We start from the raw sequence: 14,386 nt of genomic DNA on the forward strand, positions 1-14,386 counted from the left end.
AATCTTAGGGAGTTATGAGTTAGTCCAGGGCAGTTTTAAGACCTTTGTAGGCCCTAGGCACACTTGCCTTCGTAGGCCCCCCGACTGAAATAACTAATTTGATTTTAAGCTATTAATAAATAGTTTTTAAAATAAAAATAAAAACTTATATATAAATTTTTTTTTTTGTTGGCCCTTAAAGTTTCGTAGGCCCTAGGCACTGTGCTTATTGTGCCTAATGGATAATACGACCCTGAGTCAGTCACCCTTCCTTCACTGTGGTTCCTTCCGTTCTCTATCAAAATCTTTTCATGGGGGTTACTGCCATTACAGGATAGCACTAATTCCTTTCGCCTCTCACCTCCCCCCCCCCACTTCCTTTGATGATGGAGGAGAAGAGCAGGTCAGAAATCAGGAAGCCTGAAAAGGAGCTCTTCTCAGGTCCCAGTCACAGAGGAGCCACTCTGTATCCCCTATTGTGCCATCCTGACAATTGCTCAGGATGCCATAGGGCTCCCTCCAAAAAGGACTAAAGGACTTCTGCAGGCCCAGAAAACTTGGCCTTTTGTTGAGTCCTCCTGTGAAGGGAAAAAAATCAGACCCTTGAAAGCAAATATCATCTATATCTGCCCTTCTAAAACAATATGTCAGCACCTCCCTCAAGACAAGACCCTGTTACTACTGGCTCCCTATTTCACAATTGTTGAATGCTCAGGTTTCGCACTAGTGTGACTAGTTCTTCCCATTTGCCTTCTTTGTGGAGCTAGTCATGTAGGCCATATGCCCCAAATCCACCTATCAATCTTCTGTGGGGGAGGTGTGGAGAAGGGCGTCTACTTAGTATCCTTCATCTATTGCCACATCTGGTCTTTTAAACATTCTGAAACCCAAAGCTCACTGGGCTTAGGAAATTTACGTCAGCAACAGCAGAGATGAGCAAATCTTTGTGAGGTGAATAGCACTAGTTAGAGACTATTATCTCACGTTTCCCTATTCTTCCTTATAATTAGTTTAGGGAATATTTCAGATACCACAGTCAGATTATTTACTCCAGATACCACAATCAGATTATTTACTCATCTAAGGCAAATAAAAAGTTTATCCCTGCTAGCTGACATTTTTTCTTTGAAATTCTCTCGTCCCTTTAATCTATATACAATTGTGTAGTTTATACACCATTCATTGTCTGTTTCTGAGTAATAATATAAAAAAAGAGCACTGTGTTATTTACAGTGCTATTCTACACAATTGCAATACAATGTAGAAACACATTTTCATGAATTCAAGAGATGGCACTCAATCTCTGCATGGCTGCCATCCAAACAAAACCACTGTGCATCTTTTCTATGTGTGAACTCAGTCTTCTATGTGCATGATGATTCCGGAGAGATTCTCTCAGTTTAATTTGGTGGAGAGGGCCACATTCCATTTTTTAGTTGTGGCCTGTGGACTGTGTTACAAATTTAAGGCTACATATTATTATTGATCCATAGCTGAGTTCCACTGATTTCACTAATGAAGCCTGGGAAAGTGTCTGGTCTTTTCATTTGTGCTCACTGAATCCTGATGTGCCATTATATTTTCTGTGGTTTGGAAGAGTTCTGAGGAAAGAGAGCTCTTCTCTAGGAATGAGAATGCAATCGTTTGTTGACATTTTTGTCAGTTGCAGTTTTAGTTTTCACTTGTTTTTCTTACTTTCATAATAAACCTCCCTTGCAAACACATTACAGATCCCAAATACACACTGACAATTGGGGGTCGACTTGGCCCACTATGTGGCAGTTTGTTATAAAAAGTATATTTGTTCTCCGCAATCTGTATATGTTAAAATTGGTAACTATTTCACTGATCATGAGAGCTTGTAAAAAAGGAGAGAGAGTATCACACTGTGAAGAGCTGCTCAGTTTACTGTGAGTGACAGTTAATTTTGGTGCCACGAATTTATAAGCTTGGGAGAGTGCTGCCACTTATTTTTTTCACCCTATCAAAGAACCCTGGAAAGCATCTGAGTACATTCAACAAGGAGCCAAGCAAAGGAGGTTCAATATGCCATCCAAGTTCACAAAGGGAAAGCTTAGCCCAACTTGCCCAGCAGAGCTTAATGTGTGTTTCAGCCCCCCTCATAGGGTGAGTAAACCCAGGAAGTACACGTGAATGTATTTTGAACATTTGTACAGTCTACCATAAGTGGCATCTTATGTGGCCAGAGTTTATTTTGTGGACAGAGTTTAGAGAATTACTACCACCCTTTGCTTTCCAATTCTACTCTTGATGACAACTAATAACTTGGACTATATATTGTTTTTTTTCTTTTGGTCTTTATTTGGTCTTTCCTCCTGAACCCACACATGGAAAATCTCATAGCAAAAGGCTATAGACATTCTCATGTCTTTTTCCTTCATTAACCACTTACTGACTAAGTGGGTTTACATAGTAACCATATAGAATTTAGAGATTAAAATACCTCTTCTGTCATTTTTTTTCAAATGTGTGATTGTTCCATTCAGTACATTCACCAGTGCTCTTAAACACCTGTTTAAGTTTTAAATTGCTCAACTGTTGGGACGTCTTTTTGGAGATTATTCCTTGGATTTATAGATCTCACTAAGTGGAAGCTTTGACATTGACTAAAGTTTTGCCATTTCTCATTTACCATTTTTTCTCCATTTTCCCCAGTGCTTCTATTTGTATACCCTTTGCATTGTACCGCCCCAGCAAAAGAACCAACATATATGATTTAAAGTAATTCTTCCATCTTGTGTTTCTTTCCTGCCCGAGGGCCAGAAGTGAATATTAGAAACAGGTGGTGCTAGCCAAAGCCCTAGAATTTCCTTTATTATTCTGGGCATTTACAGCTTTCCTATGTGACAGTCTAATTTACTCAGTGCTACAGGCAATCTCTGCCTGTACCTAAAAATAACTTTAACAGCTGCGCATAGGGAACAATCATGGGCGAAAAGTGCACAAAAGTAAAAGGTAAATTAGAAAGGGAAGGGAGCCAGAAGTATTCAAGGTTGGGTACCTTCATTAACTAGAAGTGCACTCACTTTGAGAAGCATGCTGTGACTGCTTCCACTCTTTCTAATTCTGTTGGTATTTTGTCCATTGTTATTATTTATTTACAATGATCCTTCAAGAGGCTGCTACATTATCACAGGTTGCTAATTCTAGGGAAGCAATTTTAGAAATAAAAATGGATTTATTCTCTCTCAAAAAAAAAAAAAAGAAAAAGAAAGCACAAAGGGCCAACCACTGCTCTACAAACCCAAAGCGATATCTATTACGTATGGTAAAATATATTTGGGAAGTAAGGCAAGTTCATATAAATTCACCAACAGAGCCAAGAAATGGTGTGAAAGGAATATTTTTTCTCACTTTAAAAATAAAAAACAAACAACAATTCTCATTCATGGAGATATTTAATTTTCTAGTAGAACAAATAGACTATTATCTCTTATTCCTAGTATTCTCAGGAACATGAAAATCCCTGTGTATTTAAAAGTCCTCTTAAATAGTTTTTATAGTACCTTTCCCAATGCACTATTCTAATACAAGCTACAGATTTGGATATCAGCACGCTAAAGAGCTTCTGAGGCTGCAGTGAGTGGAGGGACAGCTTTGTCTGGGCCAGCAGATGAAAGAAAACCATTGGCTCTTTTAAGGATTCCCCATCCCTACTTATCTTCTCCCTTTATGGGCACTCAGCCGCCTCCTTGGCTGATTAATTGGATAGAAGGGGCAGCAGAGGGCCCACTGGCTCCACCTGCCTGCCTGAGGCACATCTTGTGCCCTGAGAAAACTCCCTCACATTTCTTCCTTGGAATCAGGACCAGGTTTCTGGGCCTTTCTGTGGACATCATGCTAGTTGCCTTTTCGGAACTAGGAAGGATTTTTCTTCACTGCCAACTTGGTCTGATCAGGGTGTTCTTTTTTACTGTCTTTCCTCTTAGTAGCCTAGGGACCCGGTGAGAAAGTTCACATGTAAAACTCATCTTGTCATAACTTGGCAGGTGCCCAATACAGGTAAATCATTCAACAAGGGGTCCAGGTCCCTGATAAACCAGAACTGGAAGTGGATGAGAAGAAGGTGCCTCATAAAGAAAGTGTGGAAGGGGGTGAAGGCTTTTAATGTCTGGTACAGAGAAGAAACAACCTCTTCTCCCCGCCGGTAACCATTTTCCAAAGGGAGGGCCCTGAAGTCCCAGCAAGGGTGGTGGGAACAGATTAAAGTTGTGAAGACTGTAACGAGGCTGAGGGCAGCCCTCCATCAGTTGGTACAGATTACAAACAAAGGATGGACTGGATCAGTCGTCGCTGGATGGTTCTTGGACGTGTTACTTAATAAAGCTGTGACCTATTTAAATCACATTCCTGGTGTCTTGTCTTTCTTCCTGTAATTTCAGGGACAATGCATTCACATTAATTTTTCTCATGTATATCATACAAACATACAAGACAGACAGATACATATACAGACAGACAACACATACAACTAAAATTGTCAGGCTTTTGCCCTCTTCACCACTGCAGCTTATATGCACGAGTTACAAGGTCTCCTCTTATCAATAAGAAAGAAGAAATGGGAAAATAGGCAATCACTTCCCACTCTCCTTGAAACAGTTATTTTTTCCCAGGGCTCTTTTGGAAATTAACAGCCAAAGAAAGCCTGCTTCCCATGATCTCCTAAGAAGGGAGTTTGTACTGGGGAAAATGATAAGCCTCCATATTCCAAAAGAAACCCAAACACAGAAACAAAACAATTACAGCTAAAGACAAATCCAGCAGAGACTCCAATGTTTCACAATCATTTTAAAAGCTTGGTTGAAGCACAAAGGATGAAATTCACCTTTGTGTAGAGGACCCACATAAGGTCTGTACCGAAGTTAAGGCCTCATGTAGTCTCCCTGCATAATTTTACCTACAATACCCAGAATTGGCCAATATGGCTTCAGGAGGGCTGCTCAAACATCTGAGGATAAAAGGAAATCTATACATGAAACAGAAAAGCAAGAAGCAACTACAAGGATGTTCAGAGTCAGTTCAGGTATGCTGAAAAAAGGTTGAGAACAGCAAAAAGTAAAAGAGAACAAGTTAATGATAGCCAAAGGGTTTTTATGAGTACAGCAAGGCAAAATATAGCATTAAGCATAAAGTAGGTGCATTAATGAATGAGAAATGGAATGGGAATACTTATGATTCACATAAAGCTGTGATAATGAACTCCTTTTTTAAGAATCTAAGCTTTATTTTTTTTAAAGGTAAAGATTTTCTAGCTGTTCTGACTATAAAGAAAACCTTTCAAAGATGAACTGAAATGTTTTCAGAGACTCAGAAGCTATTTAAATGCCTCTGAAATGAAAGCCTAGCTCATTTGATTACCCTTGGCCTTAACTGCTTATCTTACTGAGTAGCAGCACCCTGAGGAGTCAAGAACATTAGAAAAGAGCAGACAGATCTGAGGATTTCAAGCAAGTCAGCCCATGGGCAAGATATAAGTGTTAGGGTCTGAAAGGAACTAAAGGAAAGGACAGATTTGTTTCAGAGGTTTTCATTTCTTTTTAAGATAAATTTTAAATCCATACACAAAACCGGTTTTAAAAGAATGTGAAGGTTGCAAAGTCATGCACCTAAAAGTTCAAAAAGCCAGAATTAAGGCTGTTTATGCAATCTTAATTTGTTCCTTTTGTTCATGTGCATTATAATTCAGTCTTTAACCACATGGTCACATGCCATTATTTTCCACAGGGCCTGCTTCATTCAGGGTACAGGATGAACAGTGCTCACTGACTGAGCAGTTAATAAATATTTTTTTATCCTCATTGTTCTGTGTGTGGCCCCATGAAGACAAAGGCAGTTGTAGAGGCAAGAGAATGGCATAAAGATGCAGTGCATGAGGTGGAGCATACAAGGCCTGAGGAAAGGGTTCTGGAAGGCAATAGAAGAAGGAGAGAGAACCAAAAGGGATGGGTACATATTTGAGTGGACTAGGTTTTATGTGTGTTCATCTAGTGTAGCTCCAAGACTCAAGACAACTGATAGAAAAATACTTCAGACCTGATAAGGCAGCCATGATTTCAAAGATTGTCTCTATGTAAAGCATTACATATTGCACAATTCATGTTCTAAATCATAAAGTTGCAGTACATTTGCATATTTGTTTATTTGCATGCTGGTGGCCCCACCTATCCACCCTCCACTGCAAAATACCACTCTTCTTGGAAGCCTCCGTGTAATACCGTAACAGTACATTAGCTCACAGCTATTCACAAGCAAAATCACCCATGAGGCAACACCACATTTTTGAAATATTGAAATATTTAATAACAAATAATAATAATAATTATTAATATTGTTAAGAGTTTTTTACATGCCTATAGTGAGGGTAAAGCATACAATGATTGTATATTATTTAACTGGCAACATATGTACAAATGTTGATTATATATTCTTATCTCTGAAGCTGTATCATACACTCAGTAGAAAAGTTTATTTTCTAGCTAAGAACAAGACTCTTAAGTCAGCTGTGGAAAAAAGTGCTATATTCTACTGAGTCCCCTTATGACATTGCATTTCTTCTGCGTTCACTTTCCTCATGCCTTATGATTATTCTGTTCCTTTTGTTCTTTGAATATATTGTGACAGAACACACAATAAGTGAAGATGATGTTTGAAGAAGGTGGAATGCAGTTGTTGTTTTTCCCGTGATGGAGGATTTCCGAATATCACTGCTACTTTATACGTACATAGGCATTGCTATACTGGATCAAACCAGTGACCCATCTAGTTTAGTATTCTGTCTCCACTAGTAGCCATACCAAATGCTATAAAGGATTATGTAAGAAAACTCATAGTACATAATTAAGGAATAATCTACCCCTGTCAGTTGGCTTGTGCCCTTCAGCATAAGAGTTTATATCTCTTTTATAAGGCTTTTTTTTTAAACCTGGAGGATGTATATGTTTGTGGATGTTCTCATCATCCATGCATCTGCCTGATTCAATTTTGAATCCTACTAAATTATTGACCTGTGTGATAACTTGTGACAATAAATTCCACAGGGTAATTATGCAATGCACCTTCATCATATTGTGGCCACTGTTACTTAGTGGTTTAACTTGAACTGATGCCTGTGTATTATTTAGGACTAAATCAAGAATAGCTTTTCCTCTTGTGCTTGGAACATTTCAAGTGTTGAGAAATTGTTTCTCTACATTAGAATCACAGAATTTGGGGCCAGAAGGGACCACCAAATCATTCAGACTAACTCTTGTATATCACAGGCCCCGAGCTCTACCCAGCACCCTCACACTAAACCCAACCACCAAAATTAGACTAAAGTATCACATCCAACAGACTATTATGTGCCATAGGCAGATTATATGAGGGACTGAGGTACACCAATACCCGAGGCACCTGGCAGGGAATAAAGTAACATTTACCCAAAGTAACATTTACCCAAATAATCCCTGTAAGTGACCCACTACTATGCTGGTGAGGAAAGTGAAAAACCCCCAGGGTCACTGCCAATCTTACCTAGGAGAAAATTTCTTCACTAGCCTACATATGGTGATCAGGTAGCCACTGCACATAACACAAGAACCATCCTGCTAAGCATCTGAGATAAAGAATGGTTGGTGCCAACACAAAGCCCTGTCCCACCATGTATGTCCTATATCCTGTCTCTTGTTATGGCTAACTCTGATGCTTTAGAGGAAGGAATTTTTTTAAAAAAACACACAACCCTTTCTTCCCCCACAATACATTGGTTGGTGTGAATCCCTTCCTGACCTCTTCAGTGACCCGCTGAGCCTTGAAGCATGAGTTTGTAGGAAAATAAAACATAAACTAGAAGGAATCTTCCAGGTCTTCTGAGCCCTGCTCCTCACCATCACAATCCCACTCATAAATTTGTCCAGATCTCTCTTTAAACTAATTAAGTTGTTTTCCCTGACAAATCCTGTTCCTCTGATGGTTACAGACCTTCTTCTAATTTCCAGACTGAATTTCTTCATGGTCAGTTTATACACATTTTTGTGCTAACATTGTCCTTTAGGTCAAAGAACTCTTCACTCCTGTAGTTTATCCCCTGGTCTATTTATAGAGAGCGAGTATATCTCCTTTCAGCCTTCTGTCTATGAAACTAAACAAGACAAGCTCTTCCAGTCTCCTCTCATAAGACAGGCCCTCCATTCCCCTGATCGTTCTACTAGTTCTTCTCTGCAGTTTGAATTCATCTTTCTTGAATATGGGTGCTCATAATTGTACAAAGTATCACAGATGAGTGCCCTGTACAGTGACTTTAGTATTATGATGTTCGACCAGTTACTATGTAGGAAGTTGAAGTCACCCATTATTATTTTATTAAATTTGTTACTTAGTTGATTTCCCTCAAAACTGTGCATTCAATATCAATTTTCTGATTAGGAGACTGATCGTCCTCTTATAAACCTTATCACATAGGGCCAATGCTGATTTGCAGCACAAACCTTGTAGCTTCGTGCTAGTGTATGGGAACCAGAAGTAAAAAATTAGTGCCTAAATATGTGAGCTGATCAGAAAACCAAAATTTTCCCATTAAAATTTTTTAACAAAATATCAGGATTGAGGTGCATTGGCAGAAGTGCGTGAAGAATCTTATATAACAATGGTCTGACCTACACCTGACACAAATCCCTGTTACTTTCTTACTTTTAAGAGCATTAAATTCACACAGCTTTTTAAAAGTAAGAATTCTATTCACCTGGCTGGTAATCTTATTACTCAGTCACAAAGCAGCAACTTTTGGGGACTCACAAGTAGTCATATTTAATTTCTCATATCCACAGTGGAGTTATTTAACATGCAAAAAAAAGGAGGAAAAGAGGAAAAATATTATACTAAATTCTATACGGTTGAAATGCTTTTTGATTTCATATTAATGGGTGACTTGGCTGGGTTTTTGTCAAAGGAATCTTCTATCAGTTGAAATCCTGGCACCATTAGTGCAGATGGTTATGGATCCTAGCAGTGAGAAGCTAGTCTCAAGGCTGAAGGGATGAAAGATTTGAAATGCAACAAAAATTATAGAACTAAATATTTGATTAACAAAAAAATAAATACATCAATATCTTCTGAATGGAATTTCAACAAAAGAACACTAGTTACTCCTGAGGTTTTGCATTAGAAATATTTGCAGAAGTTCTGATCAGCCACAAGAAATTTGCATTGCACATAAATGACGCTTGGAAAGGGTTATATCACTTTGTGTGTGTTTCAGCACTGCTGAGGTTTAATTTATGTACTGTCATTGCAAAGAGGGAAGCATAATGGATTTTTAATTATCCCAAACTACAAAGAGCAAAGAGAAGGTAGTTCAGATTCTAGCCAATGCAGGAAGAGGATTAGGAATTGTAAAGAGCAAATTACACAGTCATGGCCTATTAAAGTCTTCTGGGGACATGTGGTGCTCCTGTATTTTAAAAGGTGTGCATTAATTTCTGGACTCAATTTCAGAGTATAATATTTAGTCACTTAAAAACTGGCTAAGAAGGTTAAACACAGCAAATTAACTTTGGTTTATTTATTTTCATACAGTTCCCTTCCCTCTCCCCAGCTCCAGCTTTTGGGGCAAAGGCTATGGGTTTATATTCCATGCAAATATTACAGAAATTTGCTAAGGAAACTTGTAATTTCATATCTTTCCAGATACTGGGCTCAGGGGAGAGAAAAGCCTCCATAGGAAAGTGCTTTGGTCCCAGATAGTGTTATAAAATGTATCATTATTTGATGGGCTTTTCAAACACAATTACTTTACACAACTACTGACATACAACTACCCAAATTCCTGTCATTTCCTGTGCTAGTGTAAAAGGGGCAAGGGGCTTGATTCTTCACTGTCTTGCACCTTGTATAGTCCTTTACATTTGTACTAGGCAAATGAAATGTAAAAATTTCCACTCAGTAACAAGTGTTTAAAAGAGAGCTTCTGGTTCATGTGTCTTCCTATTCACTAATGACCTCATTCAGTGCCTGTTGAGTCAATGAGAGCTTTTCGATTCACTTCAATAGGCACTGTATTAGACCTATTTAAGTTCACTACTCACGACAACACATATAGAATAAGAATTTTGGTTTTCCTTCTGTTTTCTGTTAAATTATAATTTTCATTACACATGCCTCTTCACTCTAACTCCTCCCTTCCTATATCTCTTCAGATTCTTTTTCTTCACTTTTCCCATTGGTTGTCATTGAAAACGCATTTGTCCTGGATTTTCAATAGAGCTGGTTAGATTTCAAAGCGTTCAGACTTTTAGGTGCAGTTCATATAAGCATCCTTATATGTTTTGATGAGTTGCCAGAGCTTATCTGAACTATTTAAATTGCCTGAGCCTTCAAAACAAATCCAGAGATTTTGTAAGAATAGGTTTTTTGGGAAAATTTCCAGCAATTCTGCTTTTGGTTCTGATATATTGCAACAACCTCTCTGAGTATTTCAGTACCTCCAATTCCATCTAGAGCTCAGAAGGACAAACATGCATACATAAAAATGAAATGTTGAAGTCTTGGTAAAGATTTGATCTCATTTCAGTTCTAAACAAAGATTAAAATTCAAGGGAACACTGAGATTTTTCCCTGTACTGTTTATACCTAATTTTCATCATCAAGATAACTGAGTTCTCCAGGAAAAAGGAAATACTGAAAAACTTTACTTTTTTTTTTTTTTTTTTGGAAAAAAATAATGTAAGGGGAATTAATAGTTGAGGAAGGAAACAGAGAGGATTCAAAGCACTTTGAAGGAGTTCAGGGAAAGAAATGTAAGCTTTTAAAAGGGAAAAGTTTGTACACTCCTATTTCAATGCTTTTTTATTACATAGTACAGACTATATATTCCTAAATGTTATCACACAGTACAGACTATACATTTCTAAATCGTTTCTGTAAACACCACATTGGTTACTATTTCTACTGGCAACAACTTTTGAACTGTAAAGACAAGGAAATATATTTTTATTAGTGTGTTAAAAGACTCTGAAATGGATGGGTTTTATTGTTTTTAAGAACATTATTGTGTTTTATAGCTGAAAGATGCATTTTTGGGTCTTTTGGAGTATTTTTGTGTCTTGGCAGTTGTGCTGGAACAAAGGGTGCTTGGGGTGCTGCTACACCCCTCTCTTGAAGTAGTAATAACAAACTACAAATACATGATTTCCATAATTTCCATCAGCAGCACCCCCATTATAGAAATTGTTCCAGCACCCCCTACTCTGGGGAACAAATGTAGTCTGTGTGCTTGGGTAGAATTCAGAATTTGACCATGTGTGATCACTACTTGTGTTATTTTGAATTATTAGAGTGTTGGCTAATTTACTTATATAATACATACATAATGTGTGAGGTAGTTGGTTTCTTTCCTCAAATTTGATTTAACAACTACTTGACTTACAAGCTAACAGCAACAGCAATTTCACCATCAGTGTTCCACACACCTCAGAAACTGTGGCCAAGTCTGCTATGAATAACATAAAACAATATATGAGAGACTCCAAGGTGAACTGAGAGAGGAAACATTATCTACAGTATCAAATTCTTTAACTCAGCATAATCTAAAATGATTAAACCAGAAAATCTATCACTGAGTAAATAAGTCTCATTCATGGTCTCAAATGTAACCTACTGCTCCTAGTGATTGATACTGTTTTTTGCCAAGTGAGCAACACTAGCTGCAGGACAGACTTCTTTGTTCCCGGTGGCAAACTATTTGTGAGAGCAGCAGACATAATGGTAAATAAAGCAAGAACTGTCTACTCATAGGATTTCCAGTCATTACCACGTCCCATGAACAGCAGCTCTGAGGAGAGGGTACCGCAAGGAAATTTGCCTAGGTAGGAAATAGTAACTGAAGCTTTGCAAGGGATCTTACAGGACAAAGAAAAGAAAGGCCTCCTTTGTGGGATTCAGAATGATATCAAAATGGTGTATGAATTGGAACAGAGCTGTTTGAAAATTTGCCATTGGAGAATAAATAATATAATATAATATATTATAAATATAAATAAAAAAGGAAACCCCAAACATTTTTATAGGAATTAAAAAAAAATATATATATATAGTGGGTTTTTTTTTTTAAATTACAGTGGGAAAAAATACCTTTTTCTTTTGACCAGCCCTAATTTGGAATAATTGAAGGAGCATTTGCAGCCATGTTATATTTCAGTCTACTGCAACCAAACTCTGGCAAGGTGTATGAGGATCAGAGAGTGACAAAGACTAGTGCAATCAGCATGAATATTTAAAAGTTCATTACACAACACATCACAGCTAATTTCAGTTAGGTGAGAATTGTATCTGTTTATATAAATATTTGTTGCTAAAGGAAGAAAACTGGGAGTGAGTTGTGAATTAGATTGCAAACACAGAAAAGTTTAAATCAAAGAACTGCTAAATAACAATCAAGTTCTCCTGGGTGTATATTTGAGTATGTGTGCTAGATCTGCAAAGAACTGGGCTTAAAAAAATGTTAACAGGGAACATATAAGCATTGCACATAGTACCCAATGAAAAGACAGCAACTGAGCTATAGGAAATTGCTTGAAAACATAGGTCCAGGAATGTATTCTCATGGCTTGCAGGAACACCTAGTAAAGTCAATGGATATTCTACATGTGAATGGCTTGCATGATTAAGCTATATTGGAGATTGTAAGATTAAGAAGGTGTCTGGGGTTGGACCAATGGTGGAACTTTGTTATGTTATTATTCTGATTACAATTTTGTCTCAGCACTATGATCCTCAGGGAGCTTACTTAGCTTATTTTAACATGATGGACTTCAACTTTACTCTCCATATTTAAAATTGGTTTTTAATACATTCCAAATTTAACAAGTTACTGTCTAATTGTGCATTCGGCCCACAGTTTCTTAGCTGCAGTACAACCACTAAGATTACTAGTGCGGATCCAGCCTTGGTAATGAATCCAGCCCCTCTTGCTCAGCTTACAGGTGGCCAGTAAGGAACTCAATCACGATTAGCAAATAAAGGAAAATTTTCTTCATTGACTTTAACAAAGTTGAAGTAATAATTAATCTCCAAGAATTACATAAATAACTAGTGAAATCCTGGTCCCATTGAAATCAATGGGAGTTTTGCCACTTATATGAGGGGAGGAAAATTATCTCAACTTTCTCTTAGTTTTTGGTGGTGGATTTTAATCAGGGGCTCCAGAGAGGCCCCTCCAGTACTTCACTGACAAGGTCTCTCTCTTTCTCTCTCTGCTGCTCACTCTCAGATAAAACAACCGACTGTATTATGTTGGTTTTAGTCTGTTCCTAATGAGAAAAGGGCATCTGCAAATGAGTCTAGAGAGTTTGTTGACCAAAAGCTACATTCCTGCTGCCTCAGTATTGATCAAAACAGAGAAGGAGACACAAGGTAGCCAGATGCCATCTCACCAAAGCTATTTTCAAGTGTGTTGAAGTCAATTGTCTAGGGGGGAGAGGATTCAATTCACTGGAATCACAAGTCTTAGTGTCAGTGGAGACGGTTTGAGCTTAGGAGACCTAGGGAATATGACAAAAGAATTTGCAATGAAAATGCATAAGAGATTCTCTACAAATTATCATAGTGGCTGGCCAACCAGCTTGCAAAATAAAAATGATTCTTACTGAATAAACCATACCCATAGAATTATGAAATGGAATCAAAATGTTCTAAGAAGATTGACAGGGAAAACGTTTTATAAAGGGTTGGAAACTTTTTCAGAAGTCTTCACTCAACCTGAGAATGAAAGTACAGTTTCTAATATGTTCTTGTATTCACAATGTATTCCTCAGGGACATAGATACTAACTATCTACCCAGGGAAGAAGATACACCTAAATTGGAAATCTGATGGATGAAAGATGATACAAATTATAGAGATTGCAAAGCAAATTTCTCAAAGGGAGAGTGAGACAAGAACGTATGAGCACTCACTGGAGAAGTGTGTGGATCCTCTATCCGGCAGATGTGATGGCAGATGGACTCAAGTGAATGAAGCCAAGTGAATTCCTTATATAAGGAAGAGATTAAATGGATCCCCAAGGAGGGGCTAAGCTGATACAAACCCACATGGTGTCTTTTCATTCTCACCAAAGACAGAAAAAGAAAAAGATTAAGTCAGGCTAGAGTAGCCATTTCTCTATAAGGGCCAGATTCTCCATCCAGCTCAAACTCTGTTTTGTCCAGGAACAGGAGGCTGGGAGTTGATGGAAAGTTGGCTTTAAACAATCTTTATATCTGTTCATATTATGGGACCATTTCAGGGCTGATTCAGCTCCAGCCACAAACTCAAGCAGCCTCAGGGATGGGGACAGTCAGGAGAGAACATTTAAAAAACACTCCTAGATGGGGCTTAGTCAGCCCTGTGTCTCTTTGGAGAGCCCTTATATCTC

The sequence above is a fragment of the Emydura macquarii genome, unplaced genomic scaffold, assembly GCF_026122565.2.
Source record: "Emydura macquarii macquarii isolate MOO-44397 ecotype Brisbane River unplaced genomic scaffold, CSIRO-AGI_Emac_v2 contig_2362, whole genome shotgun sequence".
Classification (NCBI taxonomy): Eukaryota; Metazoa; Chordata; order Testudines; family Chelidae; genus Emydura; species Emydura macquarii.